This window comes from Columba livia, chromosome 2 (genome assembly GCF_036013475.1).
Source record: "Columba livia isolate bColLiv1 breed racing homer chromosome 2, bColLiv1.pat.W.v2, whole genome shotgun sequence".
Lineage (NCBI taxonomy): Eukaryota > Metazoa > Chordata > Aves > Columbiformes > Columbidae > Columba > Columba livia.
This window is the reverse complement of record NC_088603.1, coordinates 44,916,380-44,943,817: the sequence shown is the minus strand read 5'-3', so window position 1 is coordinate 44,943,817 and position 27,438 is coordinate 44,916,380. Positions and strand designations below refer to the sequence as shown.

General features: G+C 45.2%; 1 long non-coding RNA gene across 5 annotated transcripts in view; it reads left to right on the top strand.

Annotated features, from left to right (window-relative positions):
- The first annotated feature begins 21,075 nt into the window (after positions 1-21,075).
- Positions 21,076-27,438, top strand: part of LOC110364334 (uncharacterized) — a 68,497-nt gene continuing 62,134 nt past the window's right edge. For all 5 annotated transcript variants that reach the window (XR_010470134.1, XR_010470133.1, XR_010470137.1 and 2 more), the window contains exons 1-2: positions 21,076-21,556; positions 23,517-23,575. This is a non-coding gene — a long non-coding RNA (uncharacterized LOC110364334). The remainder of the gene's footprint in view (positions 21,557-23,516; positions 23,576-27,438) is intronic.

The following is a 27,438-nucleotide window of genomic DNA, read 5'->3' as shown; positions in this document are numbered from 1 at the left end:
CTGTCTCAGTAAAGACATCCATACGGTGCTCCTTTTTATTCTTTTTACTTATTTTCCATAGGCAGATAGCATTTCTGTAGTACAGAAAGACCCTTCCACGCGTTTTGGCAGGGTTTTTATTGTTTGTTTTAGGGTTTTCCCCATTTCCATATCGTCAAACTACATAAGAAGTTGTAGTCACAGGCGGCTCTCTAGCATTGGCTGACAAAGGCAATATTTGTGCCTTTATGCTCTTCAAAACACAAATGTCAGATTTTCATCTGATATAAAATATTGAGATGGATACAATCATATTTATCTTAGTCCAAGGGAATGTGCTCAGACCTTAATTCTTCAAATACCAAAACATTTGGTGAAGTGTATGGCGTAAGATCTCCTGAGCACTTAATTTTGCATGGTTGTCTGAGCAATCGTTACCGGTCCTATGGGTCTGTGGATTACGAAACACCCTTAATTATCTCACTATACTACTGGGTTTTTTTTCTACTTGACCTCTCCCTCGTTAATTGCTCCTCAAAATCCAGCTCCTCCTCATCGTCAATGCATGATTGTCTCATTTACGTTACGGCACTCTGTTCACACCCTACTCTGAAAGCAGAATTATTCATGCCTTCCTGGGCTTTGCTGCAGCATGCAGTATCAGTGTTTCACAAACATTTGACTTACTCCCATGCTGTTGCTGGTGAGATGAATTATCAGTGGCAATGGTTACGGAGATAGAGAACCAAGACACACAGAGCATATGGTCCAAACTACCCACTAATTCAGGGTGAAAGGTTTGAAATACCTAAGGCTTATAATTTCATAGTACATCATATTTTCTACAGCACTTCATATGCTGAGAAAATAGTTTCTATTGATTTCAGATGCAACTGTGCATGCCAAGTACTCCTGCAAGACACATTCCGAGATTTCAAGGTGCATACCACAACATGCAAATTGCCATCTATGACAAGCTTGGTTCCTGTGGCTTTCCACCATCACAAAGGGATTTTGGGACAAAAAAAAGTACCCCTCAGTTCAAGAAGGACAGGGAACTGCTGGAGAGGGTCCAGCATAGGGCAACGAAGATGATTAAGGGAGTGGAGCACCTCCCTTATGAAGAAAGGCTGAGGGAGCTGGGTCTCTTTAGTTTGGAGAAGAGGAGACTAAGGGCGGACCTCATTAATGTTTATAAATATATAAAGGGTGAGTGCCATGAGGATGGAGCCAGGTTCTTCTCGGTGGCAAACAATGATAGGACAAGAGGTAATGGGATCAAGCTGGAACACAAGAGGTTCCACTTAAATTTGAGAAAAAACTTCCTCTCAGTGAGGGTGACAGAGCACTGAACAGGCTGCCCAGGGAGGTTGTGGAGTCTCCTTCTCTGGAGACATTCAAAACCCGCCTGGACATGTTCCTGTGCGACCTCACCTAGGCGTTCCTGCTCCAGCAGGGGGATTGGACTAGATGATCTTTTGAGGTCCTTTCCAATCCCAAACATACTGTGATACTGTGATCCCAGGAGGGGATCTGGCTGCACCGTAGAAGAAGCCTTTCTCTGCCCACAGCGCCATGTCCCATGTGCTACCCTCATTCCAGCTAATGTAAGAAACAAGATGCAGAGAACAGCTCAACTTGTTCCACAGCCCTGCATTAGTCCAGAAGCAAACCCAGGTTGTGCACAATGCTGGCCCATTGAATCTAGCAACCCAGTTGTCCTCTAGAGAAATCAGTCTGGCCATGAAATGCTGCAGATGCACAACAGGGTCAATGAGAATTGTCCAAACTCTCTCAGTTCTGGCAGTTTTTGATGTTTGAGGCATTCCCTCTATCAGCCTTAAGTTGATAGCTTTTTCATGTGGTCTTCTGCATTCTTTTTCAAGAAAGATGGTAAAAAATTAATCTCATTGTTTAGCATCAGATAACATCCATGTGGTTCATTTGGATTGGTGGGAACTTTATTCACAGCATAAACCTGTGACACTGATGCCAGCCAAGTAACTGAAAACAGTGGTAACCATGGACCAGAAGTAGAAGAGTGAGATAAGTGAGTTTCATAGGTGATGCAGATAGCTGAGGAACAGCAGAAGTGGCGCATTTGGGAGGCCATTGCAATCTCTGGATGTCCATCCCTTTTCCCTGGGGACCAGCAACAGGAGAAAAGCTGCTAAGAGCAGTGCAGAGTGATGCTGAGAGCACTACAGAGGGATGCTGCCCCTTTTTTACTCCATTTATGCGGGCACTGGAGATAAATGTTGTGTGCAGTCTGCCACCATCAGTGGCTCTGGGCTTGGGCGCACTCAGCTGCCCTGTGAAAGAGTACTGCAGTCACTGAGGTCCTGGAGACGGGTGGTGGCATTGCAGCACATTGTGTGAGGTTGGTGCCTGGGGAGATTTTGAGCTGTTCAGTAGGAAAAGTGGGTAATAAGCAGATGCAATCCACAATGTTTGGGTTTTTCTCTTTGTGTTGCTTTTTTTTTTTTTCTTATTCTTTTTTTTTTTTTTTTTGTTATTCTTATGCTTTAAACAAGTCTGGGATGGGGATGCTAGAAAGCATGTCCTTGTCATAAGGTGGCAAAAGAATTGCCAACCACTACCCCAAAGCATGGATAGTGCAGGGCTTTCTCTAGCTTTATTCTGATAAAAAAATTAGTGAGCACTAAACATACAGCATAGAAAACTGTAACACAAAAATTCAATACTTTCCTATGTTCATAATGGAATGTTTTATCACAGAAAATACCAGGACTTTTCAGTAAAAGATGATGACCCTGATGCTTTCCGTAATTATCACAGAAACGTAGAATAGTTTGGGCTGGAAGGGACTTCCAAAGTATATCTAGTCCAAGTCCCCTGCAAAGACCAGGGACATCTTCAACTAGATCAGGTTCCTCAGAGCCCCGCCCAGCCTGGCCTTGAATGTCTCCAGGGATGGGGCATCTACCACCTCTCTGGGCAACCTGGGCCAGTGTTTCACCTCCCGCACTGTAAAAATTTCTTCCTCACATCTAGCCTAAATCTCCCCTCCTTTAGTTTAAACCATCAGCCCTTGTCCTGTCACAACAGGCCATGCTAGAAAGTATGTCCCCATCTTTCTTACAGGCCTCTTTTAAGTACTGAAAGCCTGCAATAAGGTCTCCCCAGAGCCTTCTCTTCTCCAGGCTGAACAACCCCAACTCTCTCAGCCTGTCCTCACAGCAGAGCTGTTCCAGCACTCTGATCATCTTGGTGGCCTCCTCTGGCCTCTCTCCAACAGGTCTATGTCTTTCCTGTACTGAGGGCTCCAGAGCTGGACACAGGACTCCAGGTGGGGTCTCACCAGACCAGAGCAGAGGGGCGGAATCACCTCCCTTGACCTGCTGGCCACACTCCCTCTGGTGCAGCCCAAGATATGATCGGTCTTCTGGGCTACAAGTGCACGTTGCCGGCTCATGTCCAATCCTTCATCCACCAGTACCCTCAAGTGGTTCTCTGCAGGGCTGCTCTCAATGCCTTCACCCCTCAGCCTGCACTGATACTGGTGGTTAAGGCTCCTTTCACGACCCTCTCCCCTTGGCAGGGATCACCTCCCAGGAAGGCATCAGGAGAACAGCGCTGGATGGAAGTGTGCCTCCTGTGCCCACCCACTGCCAGTCCCACCAGGCCCTCCCACAACCTTGATGGCGCAGGATCGGGTCTGCACCTCCTGCAAGGAAGACAACCACAGACAACCCCGCTCCACACCCAAGGAACGTCCCCCTAGCTCTTTCACAACAGCACGGGTACGGGCTTTCATTTGTTCATCTCCAACATTCAATCAAACAATCTACAGTAGGACAGAGGGACAGAATCACCTCTCTCAACTTGCTGTCCACGCTCCTTTTGATGTAGGTCGAGATACAATTGGCCTTCTGGGCTGTGAGAGCACATTGCCAGATCATGTCCAGTCTTTTATCCACTAGTACCTCCAAGTCCTTCTCTGCAGGGCTGCTCTCAACCCCTTCATCCCCCAGCCTGTATGGATAGCAGGGGTTGCCCTGACCCAGGTGCAGGATCTTGTTGAATCTCATGAGGTTTATGATCCCACTTCTCAAGCTTGTCCAGGTGCCTCTGGATGACATCTCATCTCTCAGGAGTGTCCCTCAGCACCACTCAGCTTGGCATCATCTGCAGACTTGCTGAGGCTGCACTCGGTCCCCCCATGTCATTGATTAAGATGTTAAACAGTACTGGTCCCAGTACAGACCCCTGAGGGACACCACTTGTCACTGGTTATTAGAATAACCTCTGAAGTCCTACATAGCCATTTTAAATATTAGCATTTTCCAAGTAATGTTAATTGCTTAAATATTGAATGACAAGCAGAAATCTATAAAGACCCATCAAATAGTTGTCAATTATTTGCTATGCAAGGTGAGTCTGTCCTGTTCCACAGAGGGAGGCCAATGCCTTCCAGGAGCATCACCCCAAGATGATCATTGAATTACTTTTAATCTAATATTTAACATATTTCTTTTTACAAGTGGCTCTCTGACCAACAGTGTTTAGCTGGATTTCCTGTGGACAAAAGGTATGGACAGATGCTGGTTTCATTGACAGGATCCCTCTTCCGTTCTCAGACATCTATTTTCACAGAGATTTGTAGAACCTACCTGCAAGATTTCTGGCAGTTTTTGCTGGAAAAAGGTTCAAAAGTTAGCAGAGAGGGCAAATTGGCATGATATAGTCACATACACTTTTATTAAGGAGATGGAGCTGGGAAGGTGTGTGCATATATAATCACCATACATCTAAGGGCACTGTATATTGAGCACAGCTGAAACAGCTGGAGTCATCCCAGTTGACATGAGCTGTAGATTTTGTGTGTATTATGTATTCTAGCTTTTCATTTGTGCTGGTGTGCAGAGAGTCCAAATGGTTTGCTTTTCTTCAAGCAGCACATCACTTGAAGTAGATTTCTATGACATAATTGCTGTAGCTACTCCACATGTTTATTATCTTCACACAATAACTGACTCCGAAGCTTAATGGAATGGGATATCATTTCTTGTACAATAGTGATGTCTTGTTAAATTATTCACATTATTTATTTGACAGATACTAATAAATGTTATTTGGTATTCAAGAGAGAGAAAAAAATGACTATTTGTTATATTCCACCATTACCTAATATTCATAAAACGTATGTGATGTAAAATGTCTTTCTGATGGATGGCCATCATCATGTTTACAAGTTTTGCTTTATTAACAGAGAAAACAGCTACTGAAACTTATTTACATCTGTCCCGCAGTGCCCAAGCCAGCAAACTTCATTTCTAATCACTGAACTTCCCTCTTCCACTTTCAGAAAACGTCCCAATCTGGACTATGTCCCACTCCCACACTCCTTGGCCTTTCCCCATGTGCCTGCCAGCTTGTGCTCGTGTCTGCTGAAACATGGGCAATGGATGTGTGCTGTGACCCCTTCACACAGGGCTGAGATCTCTGAGGAGGTCTCATTTATCCTGGAGGTAAATTGATGTTGGCATTTGCCTTCAGAGATGAAAACCCATTATGTGAACATTGGCTGTGTTTCCTACCCCAGCCGATACCCCACCACGAAATTGTACCATTCATAGGCTCGATTCATATGACAGGATGGACTGCAGGCAGGATTTATTTTCTCATTCTCAGTTCCCATTGAGGCAAGGGGTATTTACATGTGTTAATAGACATTAGTCATGTAAATCCCTGGTTCATCAATGGGAAAAAGAACGCTGAAAATTGTTAAATCTGATTTTCCAGAAGATTAGAAACAAGCCGCATTTAATCGTATGCTGCTATCACTACTTCTTTTTTGTTTTTAAGAAAGCTATTCTGATTATTCAGATATAATGACCCAAATACATTCAGTTAAGCAGAACAATGAAGGGAAATCAAGTGTCCTTGATTCCTTGACATGCTCCTATGGAAATAACTAATTAAATCTCTTAAAGCAACGTATTTTCTCATCTTCCATTTTAATCATCACATTATATACCACTACTGTTCCAATGCAAAACCAGAAGTGTAGTTTTAAATGCACATCCAGCAGCTTCCTTGTTTGATTTAATGTTTTTAAACACCACAAACAAGTTATCAGCTGATTCTATAACCTCAAGCAATGGGCTTTCACTCTAATTAGCAAACAGGAGCAAACAAATCCAAACAAAGAACTGTTCCAACTTTCCTTGCCAGTACAGCCCATTCAGGGCACAGCAGTCAGGCTGTCAGCTCAAAAATGGGGATTCTTCATATTTTCGGTAATAACTTAGACATTTATTTCACTTGCAGATAAGCCCAAATAAAATGAGTTTACAAGTAGGTCACAGGTTGAGATTAGAGTTCAAAACCACCTTGGTAAATCTGGGATCCTTTCTCCAGCAGGAAATGCAATCCAATAAATACAAGAACAAAGTAGGAATAACCCACTGCATAAGCAAAAGAGCAGTCAGGCAGCAGTGCTGCAGAGAAGGATATGGGCTTAAAGGTGCTTTTGACCCAATCATTGGACTAATGATGGTGGTGTGCTCTAGAACAGCCGAGACATGAAACCACCTCTCACAGAACCAAATCTGGTCTTGGACACTGTTTGTACGCCTGTATGACTGCACAATTTAGGGGCAACGACACATTTTTTTCTTCATTATTTTCTCTGTATATCACATAGCACTATGGGGTTCCTGTTAAAGCTGAGGCACTCTGTCAGTGATGGAGATAATGAAGATGATAATTACATTTACTAGCTCCACAGCTCCAGTAGGAGATCCAAGAGGTGGTGAGGTTTGACCTACAAACGGAAGCCCCAAGTGGGGCATGTGAGAGCCACAGGGCAGGTGACTGTCCTCTCCTCCAGCAGAACTTGGTCCAGCTCCCACATTAGGGTGAGAAAAAAACTCAGCACATGTTGTCCAAACTACCGCTCCAGAGCCACATCTGCATGCTTTCCTGAATGCTAAGCAGATAGTTTGGTGAAAGACCTGTTATCAGCTTTTAGGCAAGCCAAATATACTGTGTCAAGACGGCCATCCTCATCCACAGACATATCAGCTCCTCTGATGGACTCTAATAGACCTGCAATGCAGCACATCCCTCCAGTATCAACACAACCTATTTGTCTGGTCTTTTTTTTTTCATCATACTGCCTGCCAATTTGCTTGGTATGGAAGGCAGATAGACAAGACTGTGGTTTCCCAGAGCTCTTGCTTTGAAAATCCGTATCCTATTTATCACTTCTGTTTCCTGGCATGTGACTGATGGAAGGCAGGAGTTACACATTGCAGTTGGTAGTTCAGCCGTCTCGTAATTGAGTCTCCTCAGAAGACCAGGGTGAACCCCAGCTGGACCCGGTGATTTGTTGCTATTCGTTTCATCAGCTTGCTCTAAAACCTCCTCTTCTCACAGTTCAATCTGAGGAGGTTTCTCACTCATCCCCAGTAGGAAAATGGTGTGGTGTGGGAGGCTTCTCAAGGCTCCCCCCCGGCAAACATCAGCACAGAGTCCTGTCATCTCTTAAGTACCCCACAGCTGTCTGTTGGCCTTATGTGTTTGTTGGCAAGTGACCTCCACCTGATGTAGTTAAAAAAGGTTTTATTATTGGGGTTTATGCCTTTTAGTAAATTATTTCACAAAATCCACTTTGGCTTCTTTTACTATGGTTTTGCACCTGATTGCAGAGCTCTTGTTCTTCTGCTTTCCCTGGTTTGGACACAACCTATGCTTCTTAAGGCTGTCTTTGACAGCCTTATTCATCCAGCTGCTTACGTTGTGCCCGTTTTACTCTCTTTCTAAATTATTTTCTAATAACTTTACTATGAACCGGTAGTAAGGTGCCTTTTGAGATAATGTCCTCGCCACCTGCGAGCTTTTTATTCTCCTTTCTTTCAACAAGCTGCACATCCATATGTCACTGGTCCCTGTGTGAACTGTGCGCACTGGTTTCTCTCAAGCACCCGGATGCTTTACTGGCTGCATTATTGCTGCACCTGGTGGACACCTCCACAAGGCATGATAACCCATCTGTCCGCTAAACAGGCTACGGATGGTGACCACCACTTTCCCGCTGGCCTCCTTCCTTCCTTGCTATGCTGGACCTGTAGTCCTTGGGGAAGGATTTGGGCAAGAAGGGAGGAGACTCTGTTTCCTTTTTACCTACCCTACTTTAATCCATTTGGTATGGACTCTGGAGAGTGAGCAACTCCTTTTCTGGAGTTGGGGGATGAGACTCCTCTCACCTCCTTCTTCTCTATCACCTCGTCTCACTCAGCTGGAGCAAACTAAGTGGCCAAGGCTGCCCTACAGTGCTGTCCTGCTCCTCGACAGCTCCATGCCACACCACAACCCAAAAAATGAATGAGTGGGCAAATGGCACCATGTATGGAAAACAGTCTGCTCTGTTGTGAAGTCTGTGTCAAAGCACACAATTACCTCTTCACTGCCTTTAGTTTTGACTTCTGTAAATTCTTCTTTTATGATGCCTGCTCACTAAATATTAATCTTCAAAATGCAATGGTTCATCTCCTAATATGCACGTGACTGGGCTCATCTCTGTGTGCCGGAGTGCTCAGTAGTTTCCTGTGCATTTCACAATCCAATACAAAATCTGCTCCCCACTCTTAATGACTTTGTGATTTATCAGCTTGCCCATCTTTCCCCACTTCAACTTACTAAGCTTTATTTATTCCGTTCATACAGCAGTTCAGGGAAACAAACAGCACACACCTCTCCTTTGCCACCAAAGAAATGCATTAGGGTGATACAATAACAAAATCATCATCAAGAAAAGTCTCTCCCTCATTCACTACTTTTTCAGCAGCTTGCATAACTAGACCTATTAAACACTGAGTAATTAGCCCTGCTTGGGATTTCTCCCTAATGCCATTATCCCTAATGGCACTGGCAAAGGTTTTGCTTCATTTGTGGCCTTCATTGATTGTGTAATCACAAACATGTTCATGCAAATCATCTCCTGGATGCTGGAAGAGACATCTTGGCATAAATTAATGGAATTTGAAAAGCTTTCAGCACAAAATTTCTCAAAACTTGTTTCTTCATTATCTCTTGCGGTTATCCACAAAGCAAACTATTCCTCTTTTCCTGAAAAGAGCTATGCTGTCCAGCTGTGATCCCAAGCCACATTCCCAATTATTTCCCTGAGACCCAAAGACCTCAATCATCTCTGAATCCACCAGTCCTGCAAGGTCACTCTAGACTTCCAGGAAACCATATTTGTTCAAAGAGATCCTTCCCTAGGTGATGTGAACATGGTGTGATGCTCTCTGTACTCAATTCTGCTCTGGCTATTCATGCACTTCGTATATGCTGGCTAGTTTAATATGTAGGAGAAAGGGAAGTAAGAAAAAATACAAAGCTGTTATATCTATGCCCCCCAGTAATCCCTCACTTTCACAATTTTACAGACACTAAAAAAAAAAAACCACCTGACCAAGATTAATTAAGTGCCAAGACAACTCATTGAACTAGCTTTGCAGCAAAGACTGGGTAAGCCTATCCCAAAATCCAAGGAAGAGGGATCTGCACCCTGAAAAATATGTGGTTGCCATGGGGACAAGCAGCACAAGGTAAGGTACACTGAGATCGGATGGGTGACAGGACTGACACATCCTCTGGGTAAGTATGGGATGGCTGAGCACAGGCTCCTACAGGCTTGCATGTCCATATCCTGGCTTCATAGGGCCAAAATACAAGCAGAAGTGTTATTCCTTTTAAATGCTTTTTTATCAGAACCACTCGGGTCATTCTCCTAGCTGAGAGCAGAGTATTGATGTAGGCAGCTCAAAACCAGACAGCAAGCCAAAATAATCCATGACCATGTCTTTCTTTCAAAAAAATGCCTCTGGCTATTTGACAGATTTTGACTGTGGAGGTGTTGACCACCCCTACACTGAACACAAGCCGCTTGGGATACTTGGGAGCCCCTGATCATGGGATCAGACTGAAGCACAGTTAACCCTTGTGATTCTCCCTTGCGGAAGCCCCACACTGACTTTAATACCGTACACTGGCCACGTTTCCCCAGGCTGCCCTTGTGTACACCACACTTCACCGGTGACACTAAAATGGTCAAGGGGTCAAATAACATGCGGGAATGCATGGGGCAGTCCAGATGGCTTGGCCTGAAGGGTCCCTTTCAGCAACATACAACACATCTAAAAGCTAGTTGCCCATAGAAAAGAGAGGTCTGCAGTCTGCAATGAGTCCTTCGGGGAAATCCAAGGACCCCAATGCCTAAGGAAGAAAGGGCTATTTTATTTAAAACAACAACAACAAAAACAACTAAGCACAACTGTATGCAGCACTGGTGAAACCAAACTGGGAATCGTGAGTGTACTTCTGACACCCATATTACCAGAAGTATTTGGAAAATGTCAGCAAGCACATAAAGAAGAGAACCCCAGACCAACTGGACAACCAGAGAGCTATTCTCTGGTGAAAGGCTGGGACTTCAATATGTTTAGCTCATCAGAAAGAAGACTGAGGAATTATTTGATAGACAGCAGACAGCACTCCAAGGGAGGAAAAATACTGGGTATTCAAGAGCTCTTTTAACCTCATGGAAGAAAGTGACAGCAAGTATCAAAGACTGGATGGTGAGCTCAGACCTGTTCAAATCAGAAACGTGGCACACATTTTTAGCACAAGGGTTGATGGGCACTGGGAGCAAACTGCCACAGAAAGTTATGGATTTCCTCACCTCTAATTATTCCAATGAATTATTAAAGTGCTTCTGAATGACATGCTTCAGGCAAACATGAACATCCTGTGCTTTGTACAGAGATAACTGTGTTACACAGAGGGGCAGAGGAAGCAAGAAGTAATGAGAGTAGCTTTTGGTCCTTCGACACAACCATCAAGACTTAACCTGCTTCATGCTCTTAGGGGCCATGGTTTCCCCCTCAGAGGAAGAAGACAGATTTTTCAGAACAGCAAGTCAGACCTGGGAGCCTGTTTCTGTGCTATACAGGGGGGCTCTGATGACACTGTTCCTGGACTTACTTCAGTGCTTGAAGACCTTTGGAAGCAACGCAGAATGCAGGAGACTCTTCTTTCTGTTTTCATTTTGGGTATTTGCAGAAATGCCTCTTCAATTAACCTCCCCTTCTAACATATGTCCAGTCAGCTGTGACTGTTTGAATTATGGCCTTATGGGTTTTATTTCCATTTTTCCTATTAAATAATCCACCATGTATCTCTGAATCCATAAAACTAGTATTATTTTGTAGAACTTTTGCTGCTGTTCACTCAGTTACCCTTTAAAACTCTACTAACCACTAATACTTATCAAAACTGGTGTCCACACACTGCTTGCTGCTGTTGGATGCACTTGATAAACACTAGCTGGCAGCACCGCATTTGCTGCACACATTAGCATATTAGCTTATAAAGTTATCCATAGCAAAGTACATTTTTGCTGTTTAGTTGAAATCCTATCAACTTTACCCTTGCAAGGCTTTTCTTGGCTGAAGATGCAGTTGTTTTTGTCGTTTCCCCACCAAGCACAACACAAAGGTCTTATTGACTATTGTTTCTGGAGTGAAGGGAGATACCAAGAAGAGTTTTGCTTACCTTGTAGGCTCCAGCGTACAAAAGACTTACTCTAATACCATTTTCAGCACAGTGGGAGACAGGGCTGCTGAGAGCCTGGGTTAGTCATACTAATTTTTAATTCTTTACTGCTGCACCTAATACACTTCAGCCACTGACAAAAATTGTTCTTTGTACATACATTATTTATCCTGTTATTCCCATAGTGATAGGACAAAAGCAAATGGCCTCAGGTTGTGCCAGGGAAGGTTTAGATTGGATATTAGGAAAAAATTCTTCACGGAAAGGGTTGTCAGGCATTGGAACAGGCTGCCCAGGGAAGTGGTGGAGTCACCATCCCTGGAGGTGTTTAAAAGGTGTTTAGACGAGGTTCTTAGGGACATGGTTTAGTGCTAGAGTTAGGTTATGGTTGGACTCGATGATTCTGAGGGTCTCTTCCAAGTGAAATGATTCTATGATCTTTGAACAGTCAGTGTCCACAACCCTGTGAACTGGAAAGCACCTCTTGGAACACAATTTTGCCCTTCCAAAAGGCTGAGAAAGCTGGAGCTGTTCCTCACTATGCTGAGGAAGAATCTGGCAAAAGGTGTGCCAGAGCTGGGACACAAGGCAGCAGGCATCCCATGGGTGCTCTCTGGGGTGAAATGCTGGAGAAGGCATCTCTCCTGCATAGGGAAGGATGCTTTGCACTTATTGTGAGCCTGCTTGGAGATCCCCTGCACTGCCCAGCAGCAGACCTGTGCTAGGGACAACCTCAGTTGCAGATCTCTGCTGCCTCTCAGACACTGTCGCATACAACTTCCTGATCTATACATAAAATTCCATGGCTGAAGCTGGATGGCATTTCTGAGCCAAGTTGGTTGGTCTGTCCAGGGTATCCAGTTCCAGCTGAGCTGGTGAGGATGCACGTCATAAGTATCTGTGTTGTGCTGATCCCTCAACATCTGCACAAGGATATGTACAACTCCTCTCCCACTGAAGGCAGAAGACAAGAGGGAAGTTTAGTGTATGGCTGTCGGGGCAATATGGGCCACATCCTGACCATTGCTCATTATTTGCTTACTGGGATGTAGCCTAATGAAAATACTGTTACTTGGAGTTGGACATCATTGGTGTTAGCTCTGAGCATGAGAACAGACACAACAGGTCAGAGGAAGGTCCACGCGGCTAATGGCAGAGGAGCACTGCAGGGTAGCGCTTCTCTGTTAGACATGCTCAACCTTCAGATACCGACAGCTCAGAGGGTACCTGAGGCTGAGGTGCTGCCTTCATATTTAACAGCCTTTGTGAGGACTTCTTCCCATCAATTTACTTTGCAATCCACATAATTTCAGAAGCACCTTGTCCTGAGACAACAGGTTCCTCAGCAGACATGTGGTCTGTGTGAGAAGTATCTCCCCCTCTTTGCGTTGAATCTCATCCTCAAGATTTCAGTCGGTGCCCCCTAATTCTCCTGTTGGAAGAGCTACCACAGACATAGTTCTTGCTTTGGAGGCAAACCATGCCACCAAGATCTGAAGCCACAGTATAAACTACAGCAACTTTTGGTTCCTCCAACAAATGCCAGCACCAGGTGGCAGAGGAAAAGGAAATTGAGACCCACTCCACCACCCACCTTTATTCCCTTTGCTGAGCCACCTACAGCTTTGGCTGGCAATCAAGTTCTGCAGCACAAAAATCCTGAGACCTCGTACATGTAGCTCACGTGAGCAGCTCTTCCTACAGAAAAGGCCCCTTGCAAGCCAGGCATCTGGCCCAGGAGCAGGTTTTCCTTTCATGAGAAAAGGTTGCCTATGCAGGGTCTAATTTGTTTGATAATTTTTTTATTGTGCTGGCCAACATGCTAAAAAGAGATTTGTTCATGAAAAGGACAATGTCAGCATCTATTCCCTGTGCAAACAGATGAGAAAAAAAATATCTGTAAACAGCAGCAGTAAGGGAGAAAGCATGAAGAGCAGCATGCTAAATTACCTCTGTCATGTGGGTCACTTTGGAGCACATTTTTATTTTATTTATTAAACAGCTTCTGAACAAAGTGTGTTTTGCTCAACTAAGGCATCGTATAGTGAATACTAAAACGATGCTGTGGCTCCTAAACGCTGGGGGTAGGGGGAGAGCGGAAACGCCTCTTTTATTTCTGGAGTTATTGTTTTATAAATAAGAGGTGCTGATGACACTGTGTGTACAACACAGATATGGCGTAAAGAATCACTGCAGTGGCTTGATAGGGATGATCTGTAGCTGAAAACCCATTAACGCAGACAGTAGGTGAGGCAAATGTGCTGAAATGTCAGGATGCGGAATGCCAGGAGAGCAACTCTTAAAATAGTTCCACCAAAAATAGCCTCCATGGACAACGCGGGGGGGGGTGTGGGGGGGTGTGCCTTAATTTATTTCTATTACCAGCTTCTTGACATGTTGTCCCTCGAATGCTCCCCTTCACAGATGGAGCGGGAGGCCAGGCAAAGGGCACGCTTTCGTCTCTCGCGTATGTGACACTGTCACAGTCCATGTAGGGATGGGAGCACTGATCAAAAAAGCAAAAGAAAGGGGAGGAAACAATCACCTTGAGTGGCTGGCAAATATGCTGTGTAAAACTACAGGTCCCCAAATGCTTCAGATCAGCTCTCTGTGAATGGCAGCAAATCCTCTGACAGAGCCCAGAGGAAATAATTTGAACTGTGTCTGTGAGCTGACAGGGTCTGCACTCAAGGAGGGGATGAGTGCTGATGGGGTGGCTCTGATTGGGAAGTGCAGTCCCACACTCCATCATGCTGAGCACACCCCTATTCGACAACCTGAAAAAATCGCCTCTTCCCAGCATATATGTCACCTGCAAAGCTGGACCAGCCCTCAGGAACTACAGGTGGTGCCCACACAGTCTTCATTTCTCTAGGTGAGCTCTGCTTAAGTGGTTTTGGAGGAAAAGCCATTGCTCAAGGTTAAAATTGCACAAAGCCTCAGGGTGACACCAGAGATGCTGAGCTGTACCAGTGTGACCTTAAAAAGGGTTAAAGGGAAGGACCCAGCAATTACTTTGAGCTGCCAGGTACATGCCCCAGCCACATCTCACAAAAGGATAAAACCTAGATCTCAACTACAGTCCCCTACCCACCTTTGGTTTCTGCAGGAGGAAAAAAAAATCAGATGTGTAGGCAAGAACCAAGCCACCATGTAGCCCTGAGCATGACGGCCAGAGAACTAGTTACGCCAGACTTAGCACATTATAGGCGCACATTATAGGCATGACCCAAGGCAGGGAGAGGAAGCCTCCAAGGAAAAGAAAGCCACAGGAGAAACTCACATATTGGCATGTGGTGAAATGCAGCTATGTCAGCAAAGCTCCATTTGCAATATGTGCAGTGAACATAGGTGGGAATTCAGTGTCTGGATTTGCAGCCGACAGCTTGCGATTCAGTGTGATGACTCAGGACTTTCATCTCCTCCGCAGGCAAAGGCTGCTTAGACCTTACTCAGGCAGAATTTCCATTTTTCATGACAAGAGGCCATGTCTTGCTCCCCCCAGCTCTCGTCCTGATAAAGCTAATATTTCTAACTCACAGCATTTAATGAATTTTGTACACAATCATCATAGCACAGTAAAGATTGTTTGCTTTATAGCCACATTCTCTGTGCTTAGAAATGATGTTGTCACACTTTTCCTGAAACCCACTGATCTGATGCTGTATCTGCCAGTTCTCCCTGGGATCAGGATGCGAAATAGTCACTCCCACACCCTCCTCTCTCAGGTACAGATGTTAAAGGAGACTCTTACTCTCAATTTCAATTTTTTAATGTGGCTGCTATGTATTTCTACATATCGCCTGTGCAGCATCATCCTCTGTGAGTCCAAAGGGTCCAACCTCCCACTGAAGCAGAGGGCACCCAATGCATCCAAAACCTCCAGTGCTTTGCCTGCCTCTAGGTGACAGCAGAAGATTGGAGTAAGATTTGTACCTAGGCCAGGTGTAATTAAATAACACAGGATTTGGAATAAATGGTGGATAAACAATTCAGGTGTTAGAAAGGATGGGATAGAAGTAAATCCAAGTGAACATTTGACTCTGGAAAGAGCTGAGTGAACACAGATATTGCAGCACTTGGGAAGGTATGGGAAGGTATAAGAAGGAGGCAGACTGTAGCCTTTGGAAGCATAAATCATAGACCGTATCTATTTTCTCCAGTCATTAGGAAAAAAGGATGAATGACAGAAAAAGAAAAAGGAGAGAAGGTCAACAGAGAAGGGTTAAAGGTTAATTCCCTGATTGTCAGGATATGAAAGGTAATGGCCCCAGATGCCTGTGAATTTCTTTTCAAAAGAGGCATCATCATTTAATGTACTCTTTTATTACCACTCTCATGTCAGCTTCCTCACGTTCCAAAATGGTCTTTTCTTCTGCTATTAGTATGATATAAATTCACATACCATGGTCTTCTGATGGACCTTGACGGTTTTGTCATGTTAGGTAAGGCCAATAAATCTGTGAGAAATATAACCTGCTCCTGCTGAAGTCAACAGGAACTTTGCCACTGATGTCTATGACAATACGGAAGGTCCAGTTCTGATGACTAATGGCATTAGTCACATCTTTACTGGAACCTGTTGTTTATGAACAATTCCAAAATGTTTGTTCAGAGAACTCAGTTTAGATGCAAACATTGCCAGCTTGTACTCCATTTTATGATACTGGGAGCTCTTGAACTCTGGTGTGTGTCACTCGTAATCTACAGGTTCCCCCTGCTCACATTTAAAGTGAGAGATTTGCATTTTGAAGGGCAGGCAGCATATAGAGGGCTCTTTCTCACAATAAGCATTGTAAACCATGGGAAAGCTGAAGAAGCAGTCTATGTCTTAGACCAAAGGTTTCAAGGTTGAAAGGTTACAAGCAGGTGATGGGAGTGATGGCCCCTCTCTGTTCCTTGTCCACCGCTAAATGAATGTGCAGTCCCATTGGAAAGGCTGAGTATCACTGCCTTGTATTCAGCCACTTCACCTCAGTCATCCCACAGAAATAATAAGCTAATTTTTTGCACACCCTTTGGTATGGACAACATCCCAAACTCCATCATACCCTGATGAAGGGCAAGGGACATGACAGGATGTCTCACGGACCACCCTGCAGCTCTGCAGTCACAGGTGGATTGGTACCTCTCCCCAGGTTTCGTAGGTCCTGCCCCATGGAGGGCTGCTAGCCCCACACTTGCTGCAAAAGGGTCCAGAAAAGGTCTTCTCTGGGCTGAAGGAGGGAAGTAGAGAGATGTCTCCTCCCCAGGCTCTCTGGGTTGAAGAGCAGTAGCAACTAGCAAACCTCTGAAGGTCTGAGCTGCAGTTTGCTGCTTTTAGCACTGCTGTCACTCCAAGCGCACAGCCTCATGTGGATATTAGATGGGGAAATAGTTTGTGTTATGCCTTGACCTCTCAGTCAAGCTCAGAGCCTCATTTTAAATATGCTTAGTTTGTGGTTACAAGTGTTCAGGAGTTAAATAGACATGGCAGAGGAAGGCAACACAGGGTGTTTCAAGAAGATGGACCCAATTTGAAATCACTGTATCTTTGAAATCACTATATCTTTGAAATTTGAGCCATCTTTTTGAAACACCCTGTATTATCTCTCTATTTGATGGCTGACAGGACAGCAAAGCAATGGTATCCACAGCTTGGGACAGGAACTAAAACTGAATATACAAAGTCTTGCCCCCAACACAACCACAAGCTCACCCTTCCTCTTTGTAAGGCTTTTTCAAGTTAAGCTCCCCTGCTCAGAGATGAAATAAAAGAGTCCACAGTGCTATAATGGGTAAATGGAGTTTACTGGCTTCTAACTGGGGTAATATGGCACTTACCCTCTTCTCATGTAGAGTGAATAAATCAGAGTTCACCTGCTGTTTTTGGAGAGGAGCTTGAAGTGCCTGGGTAATCAGAAGGCAGTTCTGAACATGTCCAGAGGGCTGCCTGATGGCTAAACTACTGCATCTGCTTGCCCTCAAAGGTTGTCAAAAACTGATGTACAGAACCAGTGCATGAAACTTATTTTTGTATCCTCCAACTACACCAAAACAGTATTTCACACTTCAGCAGAGAACTAGTCTCTACGTAAATGGGCCACTAAACAGAGATATGCCGTATTGCCACTTCTCAGAACATCAGACACAGATATTGCCATTTTTTGGGACGTGGGATGTAAGATGAATAGATTTCATACCATAACTTCCAAGCCTCCATACTGGGACTTCTGATCAACTGCCCTATTCACCACAGTTATGGTAGTTATTTATGTTAAATAGACTCAAGGCTGAACAACTTAGATTTTCTCTGAGTGATTCTGTGATTCTTTTACATTAAAATTTGTTTGCGTTTGTTTGAGGAAATATCATACTTGCCCACCCCTGGGATAAAAATTTGCTCACGGGCTGAAATTTATCTGTTTCTTGTTAGAGTAGAAATGTCCTCTGGTGAGAGGACGAACAGGCTGGTACCTGGTGACCATTACTTATTAAAACACTTAATTCCTTACACATCTTGTAAGGCGACTTCTATGGCAGAAGCAGCGGGAAAGACTTTGTCATCTCCCATAAAAATAATTCTAACACACTTTCAGCCCAGCTCTTCTCACACTGAAGTCATCAACCTAATTCTTAGAAATGTACGTACTCTATCAGGAAACTAGTACTTCTTTACATATCATAAGTTGCATGACTCAAAAGTAATCAACTCCTGTGATTTGCAGCTTTGCTATTTATTGGGATCAGAGTCACATTCTTTGGAAACACTTTCTAGCACTGTTTAAAAGCTTTCAGTTTGCTGTTTTCTGTTTTACGTAATGTAACCACTTGGATGCTTTTGCTGAAAAATAACTCTGCAAGTATTCTTCCACCATAAGTATGATACATTACTACAGAAATTCTGGAAATTTATATAAACAACATGACAAATCTTCCCATTTGATTCAGGCTGCTTGTGTATGCTTTCTCTTCCCTCCCCATATTGATCTGTGTTACAGATGTATTAGTAAATTGGCTTATTTGGGTGCAATTACCAAAACTTCTGTTGTCCCTCTTTTAAGAATCCTGTAGGTAAGGAGGGAGAAGGTACAGGGGTGTTGTACTCAAGCAGGGATGCAGCCCTTGGTCTTCAGTGCCTCTGCCAGGCTACAAAGCCCCTTGTCCCCACCATGGGCAGAGGTTTACACTTTCGGCATCTCTGTAACTTGTCTGGGAACATCTGGCTGAGGGATGGGGAGAAGATCTGGCAAAGGGACATTGCAGGTGAAGGTGAGCCAGAGGCTTTACCCAAGTACTGCCAGGAGCAAAAGAGAGCAGAGGTTTGCATTATATATCTTTTGTAACCTGCTCCTCCTGAGCTTTTGTTGCTTCTTAGTAGCACTAAGGGTTTAGAGTATCTGTGCACCAGAAAGCTTTCCTAAATCAATAGTCTCCTGTTGCTACATAAATACCTAACTGGAGCAAAGATGTTTATTTTCAAAGTGGGAGATGTTGCTCCTGTGACAATGTTTTATTATAATGATTTTGATCCTGAACCTGCAATCTTTACACCGAGACAAGACTGCCCTTGATTTCAGTGCAAGCTTTGTCTGACTAAGGATTTCAGAATTAGCTCTTTGCTTTTATTTTTATTGAAAAACAAGCCTGCGCTTGACAAGGAAAAAACAGTAAGTGGATCATGTCAGGAAGACAAGTTCCTGAGAGAAATTTCTAGCAGGAAAAACACAGCTTTATGATTACATGGCAGTAAGTTGCAAGGTTAAAGTTTTAAGAATTTTACAGGAGAAAAAATGCTAATGCACTAATGTGAAGAGTATCAGGGGAAAAGGCCCAGCCCAGCACACATCTCTGGTACCTCTCTATCAGAGACTACGCAGATGAGTAAAGGTTGCAGTACTGAGATGAATAATAAAATATTTCCATGAAAATTTAAAACATCCATGGAATTAAACACATTTCGACCTAAAGACTTTTGAGGCAAGACTGCACATCAGCCTGGCTATTCTTTATGCCACCAAAAGGGCCCCAAGGGGGCTATAAGCCTACCTGGTAGCCTCAGCCCTGAACCAGCATCCTTCCCTCCACAAGAACTACCTAAAACCACTGCATTTGCAGACGGGAGCAACACAACACCTGATCCCCACATAAAGCAAGGGAGCATACAAAGCGCTGCAGCTCGGTAATTGCAGAGGTTCGGAAATGGCAGCAGTGAGGCTGCACTGGGCCTGTCTGGGGCAGGGGGCTGCCCAGCAGCACTGCTGTGCTGCACAGGCAGGCAAGAAGAACCAGGGGAGCAGGGCAGCAGCAGGAGGTCATGGGCACTTGGCATGGGACAAGCAAATGCAGAGCTGGGGCTACACTCCTAATCCCTGACCCCTGGCATCAGTGGATCCCGAAAAAGCCTAGGGCAAAATGTCAACAGGACAGGGTCATCTACTGGCTGGTCTGGAAAAGAGGAGCAAATGGGGTGTTTGAATGGGTTTGGGAGAGATGCAGCTCAGGAGTCATGGGCTTTTTTTGTTTTAAACCACAAATTCCCACTGGGAGCAGAGGGTCGTGAGTCTGTCGCTCAGCCCGCAGCTGCTTGCTGAGCCCTGGTTCCCTGTTGGTGCAGGTGGGTGCCCCAAAAGTTCATCCCATCTCTGGTTCAACCAAAATCAAGGGATTAGTGTTGCTGGAAGCACAGACCCAGCAAAGGCAAACATGGGGACGCACTCTTGGGGTGTGGTGGCGTGGGTGGGGTGTGCTACACTAAAGAACAGCAACCCCGTTTCCCAGAAGGGGGTTAACAGGGGCCTGAATTAGGTAACTCAGTGATTTCAGGCACGGGATTTCAAAGATGGGGAGCAGTCAGGGCCAACACATCGGCCAAGTCTGCAGCCCTTCTGGCACCCTGCAAAGGCAGCAAGCAGGGGGCAAGGCCCAGGGCAGTGAGCATTTCTATCCTCCCAACCCATTAGGAGGCTGCACCAAATACTGATCTTCAGAAGCAGAGGTGCAGCCCAGCATCAGTCTGTAAAATCAAGCGTTCAGCTCATCCTTACAGCTGGCTGCCGAGCCGTTTTAATGGGATTTTGCAGCCCCATAGATCCTGCTTTTCAAAAAGAGATAACACCGGGGTCAATATTTTTAATTAAAGTCATTCCTCTACAGGTATGAACCACAGGCATCCTCCCTCCGCGAGCAAAACGCGCGGGTGCCGAGGCGGTTTCTCCCGGCGTGTCTCCTCCCGGACCACCCTCGCTCCCCGCCGCGCCTCCCGCCGCGGGACCCACCTGCCCACTTCAAAAAGGCCTCGTCACACCATTTTTTTATTTCCCCAGCCCGCCACAGGCCGGAGTCGCGGATACCTCCGGCCACTGGGGAAATCACTGCAGCGCTATTAAGCGATCGGTAGCGACCCCCGAGGGGAGGCAGGGCAGGGCAGGGCAGGGCAGGGCAGGTCCCCCCCGCCGAGGGCGGCACCTCCAAAGGTGCGGACCGGCAGGCTTGCCCGCACCTCTGGCGGCAGCTGCGCGGGGTCTCCCGCAGTCGTGCCGGCAGCTGCCCGCTCCGGAGCGGCAGCGGCGAGCGCGCCTGCGGCTGGACGCGTTCTAGAACGCTGCGTGGAGGCGGGGTGGGAATCACGAACCCGGCGTTCTAGAACTCAGCCGGTCCCGATCCCTCATCCCGCTGCGATCTGGAACCCCGCCCGTCCACCGCGTGCCGTGCCGTGGCGTGGCGTGGCGTGGTGTGGCGTGGCGCGGTACCCCCCCCCCCCCCGCCCCGCGGCCGCCGCCCGGCGGGGCCCGCCCGGCTCCGCAGTGTCGGGGGCTGCCCCGTCACCTGATCATCGCCGTGCGCGCGCGCGCACCGCCCCCCCCGTCCCCCCCTTACCCCCCCGCCCCGCGAACGCGCGCGGGGGCGGGGGTGCCCGGTATATACGGCCCCGCCGCCCCCGCCCCTGCCTGCCTCCTGCAGCAGGGGATGCTGCGAGCCGCCGCCGCCGCCGCGCCGGGGCTGCCACGGGGTGAGTGTGCGGGCGTGGGGCTCCAGCCCCCCCACCCCCTCCTCCCCTCTCGGTGAGGGGCGGGGGAGCGGCGCCGCAGCCGCCGCCGCCGTGGGAAGGTGCCGGGGAGCGGCCGCGGGGGGCTCGTACCTGTTGCGGGGCTTGGGGGGCTGGGGGCGTGGGCGGGGGTGCGGAGTTTCGGGGAGGGGGGGGAGACGGCGGCCGGGAGCTGCCCGCGCGTTCGAGGTGGGAGCGCGGCGCGCCCGTGGGTCGAGTCCCACGAACCCCCGGAGGTGCGGCCGGCCAAACCCGCCGCAGGGGAGCGGAGCGGCTTCTCCGTGCCCGCACCGGCGGCGCGGTGCCGGCGCGGAGGAGCGCGGGTGACTTTCCGGGAAGCGGCGGGGACAGCCTGTGCCCGGCGACACCTGCAGTACGGCAGCCCCCGCCCCGGGTTCTTACCGCAAAGTTTCTAGAACTCCTTAAAATGGGAAGTTGCATTACAAAAAAAATCCAAGTGCCCGGGGACCGGGCTCCCGTGACGCTACGGCCCGATGAGGATGCTGGCGTGGAGGCTCACGTTGGCGAGCTGCTCGTCCCGCAGGCGGGCGTGGGTGCGCGCTGCCACAGGCAACACGCGTGGCCCTGCCTCAGTTCCCGGCAGCTGTTCGGCCGGGTGTCACGGGCACCGAGAGGGTAAAGTGCCGGGTAAAGACTCACCACCCTACAAATAGCTGCAGAAAAAATGGTTTTGCCATACTTCAGTTGCTGGGGTATGTGGTTTGGGTTGTTTTTTCATTGTTAACCCCCCCCTTCCCAACTTCTGCAAGCATCAAATTTTAGATGCTATTTACCACAGCTGGATCAAGCAAAACCACAAATCATTTTTTAAAATTTTAATGGGGAAAGCTGATATATGAGAGAACTGATTTCCAGCTGTCAGTAGGGAAGAGCAGCCGCTCTCCAAGAGTGTGCCTTTGCCCAGCAGATTTTGGGATGCAGGTGCAGCGCACTGCGCTGACGTGCGCAGGAAGGTTCCAGAACGGCGGTGCCGCCCGTTCCCTGGCAAGACGAGTGCTGCCCGCTCTGCGGGTGCGCCCCACAGCACCCACCTCTCGCTAGGGACGGCACAAGGGGAATGAGCAATCAGGCTTCCACACTGATACAGCACATCTTGCTGTAACCCGCGGGGGGGGATGACAAGTAAAGCTTCTGTGCTGGGTGTATGTGGTGAGGAGAGCTCAGCTTCCCTCGTGCAGTCGTGGTTTGGTGACCAAGCTGTAGCTCAGTGCGGTCATTAACAGGGAATCACGAGAAAATGCCTTTGCTGTGCTGATTCTACTGAAGTGATTTTGAGAAATCCGGGTGGTTGCAACCTCAAAGAAGTTTAAAATAGCAATACTTGGTGATGCTCCCTTTTAACAAGCCCTTTCCTTCTGCGGTGGAGCGCCGGCTCTCTTTGTAGCAAAGGTGTTAACGCTCTCTGTATGAAGCAGGTTGGCTTCTTTTTGGTTTCTAACAAACTAGACCAATTACACAAAATCAGCTGAGAGGGGTGACCAACTTGGAGGGAGAAGAGGAAAAAGAGTGTTGGAGGAGACCTTGATTTCAAGCATCACCTTGTGTGCCCTACCATTTGTCCTAACCAAACAGAGTTATTGCCTCCTGAAGGTGTGAAACACATGGTGTGAAGGCTTGGGTTTGGGGTTTGTATTTTTTTTCCCTTGCTGCTTTAGCAGGAAGGAAATAGTTATTCTTGAACATGCGTTTCAGGTGTTTCTTAAACATTCTTCCATTACAGCTGTAACGTCAAGAGGTTAAAATACCTAGAACATTTCTCCTTATCCCATGTCTCACAAACAGTATTTAAAATTAGGACATCATTAGCAAAATCATAGCTAGTTGTGGGGAAGCGGGGGATGTTTTGTGGTTGAAAGTCACAAAGCCAACAAATGACATCTTCACGAATACCTGGGTTTTGCAGGTCTTCAGCATGGTTGGCACTGCCACAGCTGCCTTCCTGTCTGCGGCTCAGTGCAACATGTAAGTACAAGAGGCATTCCTAAGAATTTTTGTGTGTGTGGATTTCGGTGGATTAATGTTCTTCCCCCACCCCATCTCTTTAAATAGGCGGGTTGATTGCGGCAAACAGGGAATGTAGCATATTGCAGATGTTTCTGGTTGGGAGGCATCATGGGTAATATCTGAAAGACTTTGCTTTTCATACCAAAAAAATGGTAATTAGGAAAGAGTTTGCCTGTATTTCCAATGCTCACATCACCAGCACCTATCCCCTGTGAAATAATGAGATATATTTAAATTAATTTGTGGCAGTGTTATGGCCTTTCTTGAGCCGTTGAAATGTCAGAAGGTAGGTATCCCAAGGATTTCATTAATAATACTCAACAGTCAATTAATAGATTAAGACTAAGGTATGATAAGAAATACAACTGATTTCATGTGAAAATAGTGGTTTTGATGTAGTAAGAATATTAACTGTCTTACCAGCATGAAACGTCTATGTATTAAATGCCGTTCAGAAGGGAAGAGTTGGCCACATTTCACCACAGGTTAAGTAATTGTTGGTTAATAGGATTCTGTAAAATACGTGCTGGGAAACACTAGTATAAGAACTAATGCTTCTTCTTAATATGCTTGCATTTTACCTTGAATAGAAGTCCACGTTTCTGAAAACTCTTAGTACTGCATAGATACATGATGGCTGTCTAGAGATGTAAAATGGGTTTTCAAAAGATGCCGTGGAGGGCAGAAATAACAGATACTCATAGGATCAGTTTTAGAAACGGGAGGGGGGAACTGAACCTTCTGCTGAAAACTGTGCCTTACTTGATTATTTTCCCTTTAATATGATACTTTAAAATGATACTCCATTTTGACTTCTGTTAATGTTGTTGGCTAGTCTTAGGCTAGGGCTGAGGGCTACAAATTTGTGTCTACTTCGACTGAGTGTACACAGAGAGACAAATGTTCTCCGTACTTTAGCAATGTCTTTAGTATTTTCTCACAATGTGTACTTGGTGTTTACTCTTAAGGTATGACTCCCTCAAATAATTCACATAAATAGTGATAAGTTAAATGTGATGTTATTTCAGGAGAAACTTGTACTATTCTTATGAGTTAGGTAGTTAAGTTCACGTGTTTATTGAAAATCTTATAACTTGGACTTCATAAGTATAAAGTTTTTAACATTCTTTCCGCAGACTCTGCATTTGTGTAGTAGTATCAATACATGTACATGGTGCAAGGAGAGGAAACAATAATATTTACTTGATCTTATTTTAACGTTACATTTAATATGTCATATGCAGATTGAGTGAGATTGATGCAGGGTTTGCGTGTGGAAAAATCCTTGTTCTCAAAATATTTTTAGAAAAAATAATCAACCAATATAGGCTTGCCTGCTTTTGAAGGGGTGTAGGTGCTTTGGAGAAGGTGAGGTTTTTTTATGGTAATACTTCATTTTTAAAGAATTGGTTTCCTAGTTTAGGAAACTGGCAAGGGAGAGAAAGATGCAAGACATTATTATAGGAAAAGGTCAGTACTATCCTGTTCCTTCATTGTTTATTCATGGAGTTTTTCCTCCTCACATCTGACCTGCCAAAAGATTATTTGGGGGGGAAAGAAGAGAGTGTGTTTTTAAGGCAAACACATGTATCAGAGGGGATGCTTAATTAGAAAATGGTAATACAGCCCTACAGCCTAATGGAGTGAGAAGATGACAATTCTCAGCCAGCTGGGTGGGGCACGATGCAGTGCTAACTGTGAGCCTTTTGTCTAATAAAAATGTCTGAAACAAAGTGATTGTCTGGCAATCAGCATCCCACTTGACCTTTTTCGAGACAGGAAAACAAAGTTAATGAACGTATCTTGGATCTTTCAGTCGCCACCCGTATGTCAGGATTTTTCTGCATTACTAGAGAGCCACGACTCTTGCTGCTTTGGTTCTTATCGCAGGGCGGCTATTCAAGAGTTTGAAAGATTATTTGTGAAATTATTAAAGCCTCGAGCAAAAGAAAAGCCCTGTATTCAGCCGCTAAACTGCTTGTTTCTTTTCTTGTCAGTGCAATGAATTAACTTCACCCAGAGTTTCACAGGGTTGCTGGAAAATAAAAATCTTGCTGTTCCAAAGCTGCGCTTTAAGTCTCCTGTATTACTGAATAGTTGGAATTACTAGTTAATTACAGAAAACCTAGTGCATTATGTAAATTAAATGTAGGCATTGTTTAAAAACCTTATTTTAATGAGATAAGGCATTCTTAAATGCTCTTGTAAAAATGTATTTGAGCTTTTTTAAATGCTGAAAATACTACATGATTATTAAAGAATTTGTAGCATTTTGTAAGCAGGATACTTGCAAGACGCTGTTATTTTTTAAAGCTCTAGAATGTAAAATCAAGTCTAATAATCCCAGATATGTGTAAGCAGCTATTTATGTTTTGCTAAATTTGAAACAGTATCAATTGTATAGATTGTGCAAGACTCTAATAAGCCTGAATCTGTTGAAAACTGTGTTGTACAAGAGTCTGATTGTTCTGACGCAGAAGATCCTTAGTGTGAGGGGAATTTTATATGCTTGTGAGGTACCTTGGAAATAATAAAACCAATATTTGTGCTGGTTTGTTAGTCCATTAAATGCTTAATTACTTCATTTGAACACGATTGAGGAGGTTCATTTACAAATTAATACTTGTTTTTAATGTTAGGTGACAGTATCACCACTGAAATGCAGAATTCTCTGTGGTTTACGCTTTCTGTAGAGACAAATAATTTGTATATATCGAAAAGAAAATGGTGGCTTCTCATCTCTTGGTGAAGACTGAATAGAAGACTGATGTGTTTATGTCTTAATGCCGAGGAACTCTTTTGCAGAGAATAATGTACGCATTGAAGTATCACCATAAAATTAGACAAACTTCAAAATAAGGAGCAAACCTTCTGAGATGCAGTTCCTTTCTACTGCGCTTAATATCTAAATGTTGTAATGGATGTCAGCATTAATAGAACACTCTCAGGCTTATGTATTTTATTATAGATAATATAGGGAATAGGCTAAAGAGGGGAAATAAAATGCTATCCAGGAACTGATTTTTCTTAAGCTTACTCTAGGACATTCAATGCTAAGACAAAAAAGTATAAATGGTAAATGGTACATATTTATCATCTGTGCAGTATTGATCTAGATGAAAAGGAAACAAGTAAAAATCAGCATTTTAAATAGAACTTAAAAATTAATCTCCAAGACTTTGAAACCTGTAATCAGTGTAAATTGTAGGGGAGGAGAAGGAAGGGATTGGGGAAAGGGTTGCAGGAGTAGAGCACATGCTCTACTTCTTTGGTTCTGTATAAGGAAGTAGGTATCATGATGGAGAAGCTAAAGCAAACACCTAAATTTACTGGATTTCAAATCAACTGCTCACACTCGTGAATTACACGGGGTATTTCTGCAAATCAGTGTGTAACGTCTGTGCTTTGTTGGAGCAGCAGACCTATTTGCAAAGCTGTTTGTCACACTGTCGTTTTTATTATAATAGGGCTTATATGGAAATATTCCTGCAATGCATCTAAAGAAAAGACAAATGGCAGCATTTATAGAAGGTGACAGATTATACCGCAATGTGTATGTGGAGAGGAGGGGGTTGGTGTCGTCTCATTTCCCCCCCACCCCCTCTTACTAAAGAGAGATTGACATTATTTTGTTTAAATATGGCGCACATTACATTGGACATGTAAAGATTAACACAATAGGACCCTTACCCTGGTTAAGGACTCTGGGTCCTGCCCCAAGGTAAATAATGAATACAGTTTTGTTTGCCCAGTGGGTCTTACTGTGTGGAAAAATAGTTGGGAGTCTGTTCTTTTTATTTTTTCTTTTTAACTGCTTGTCT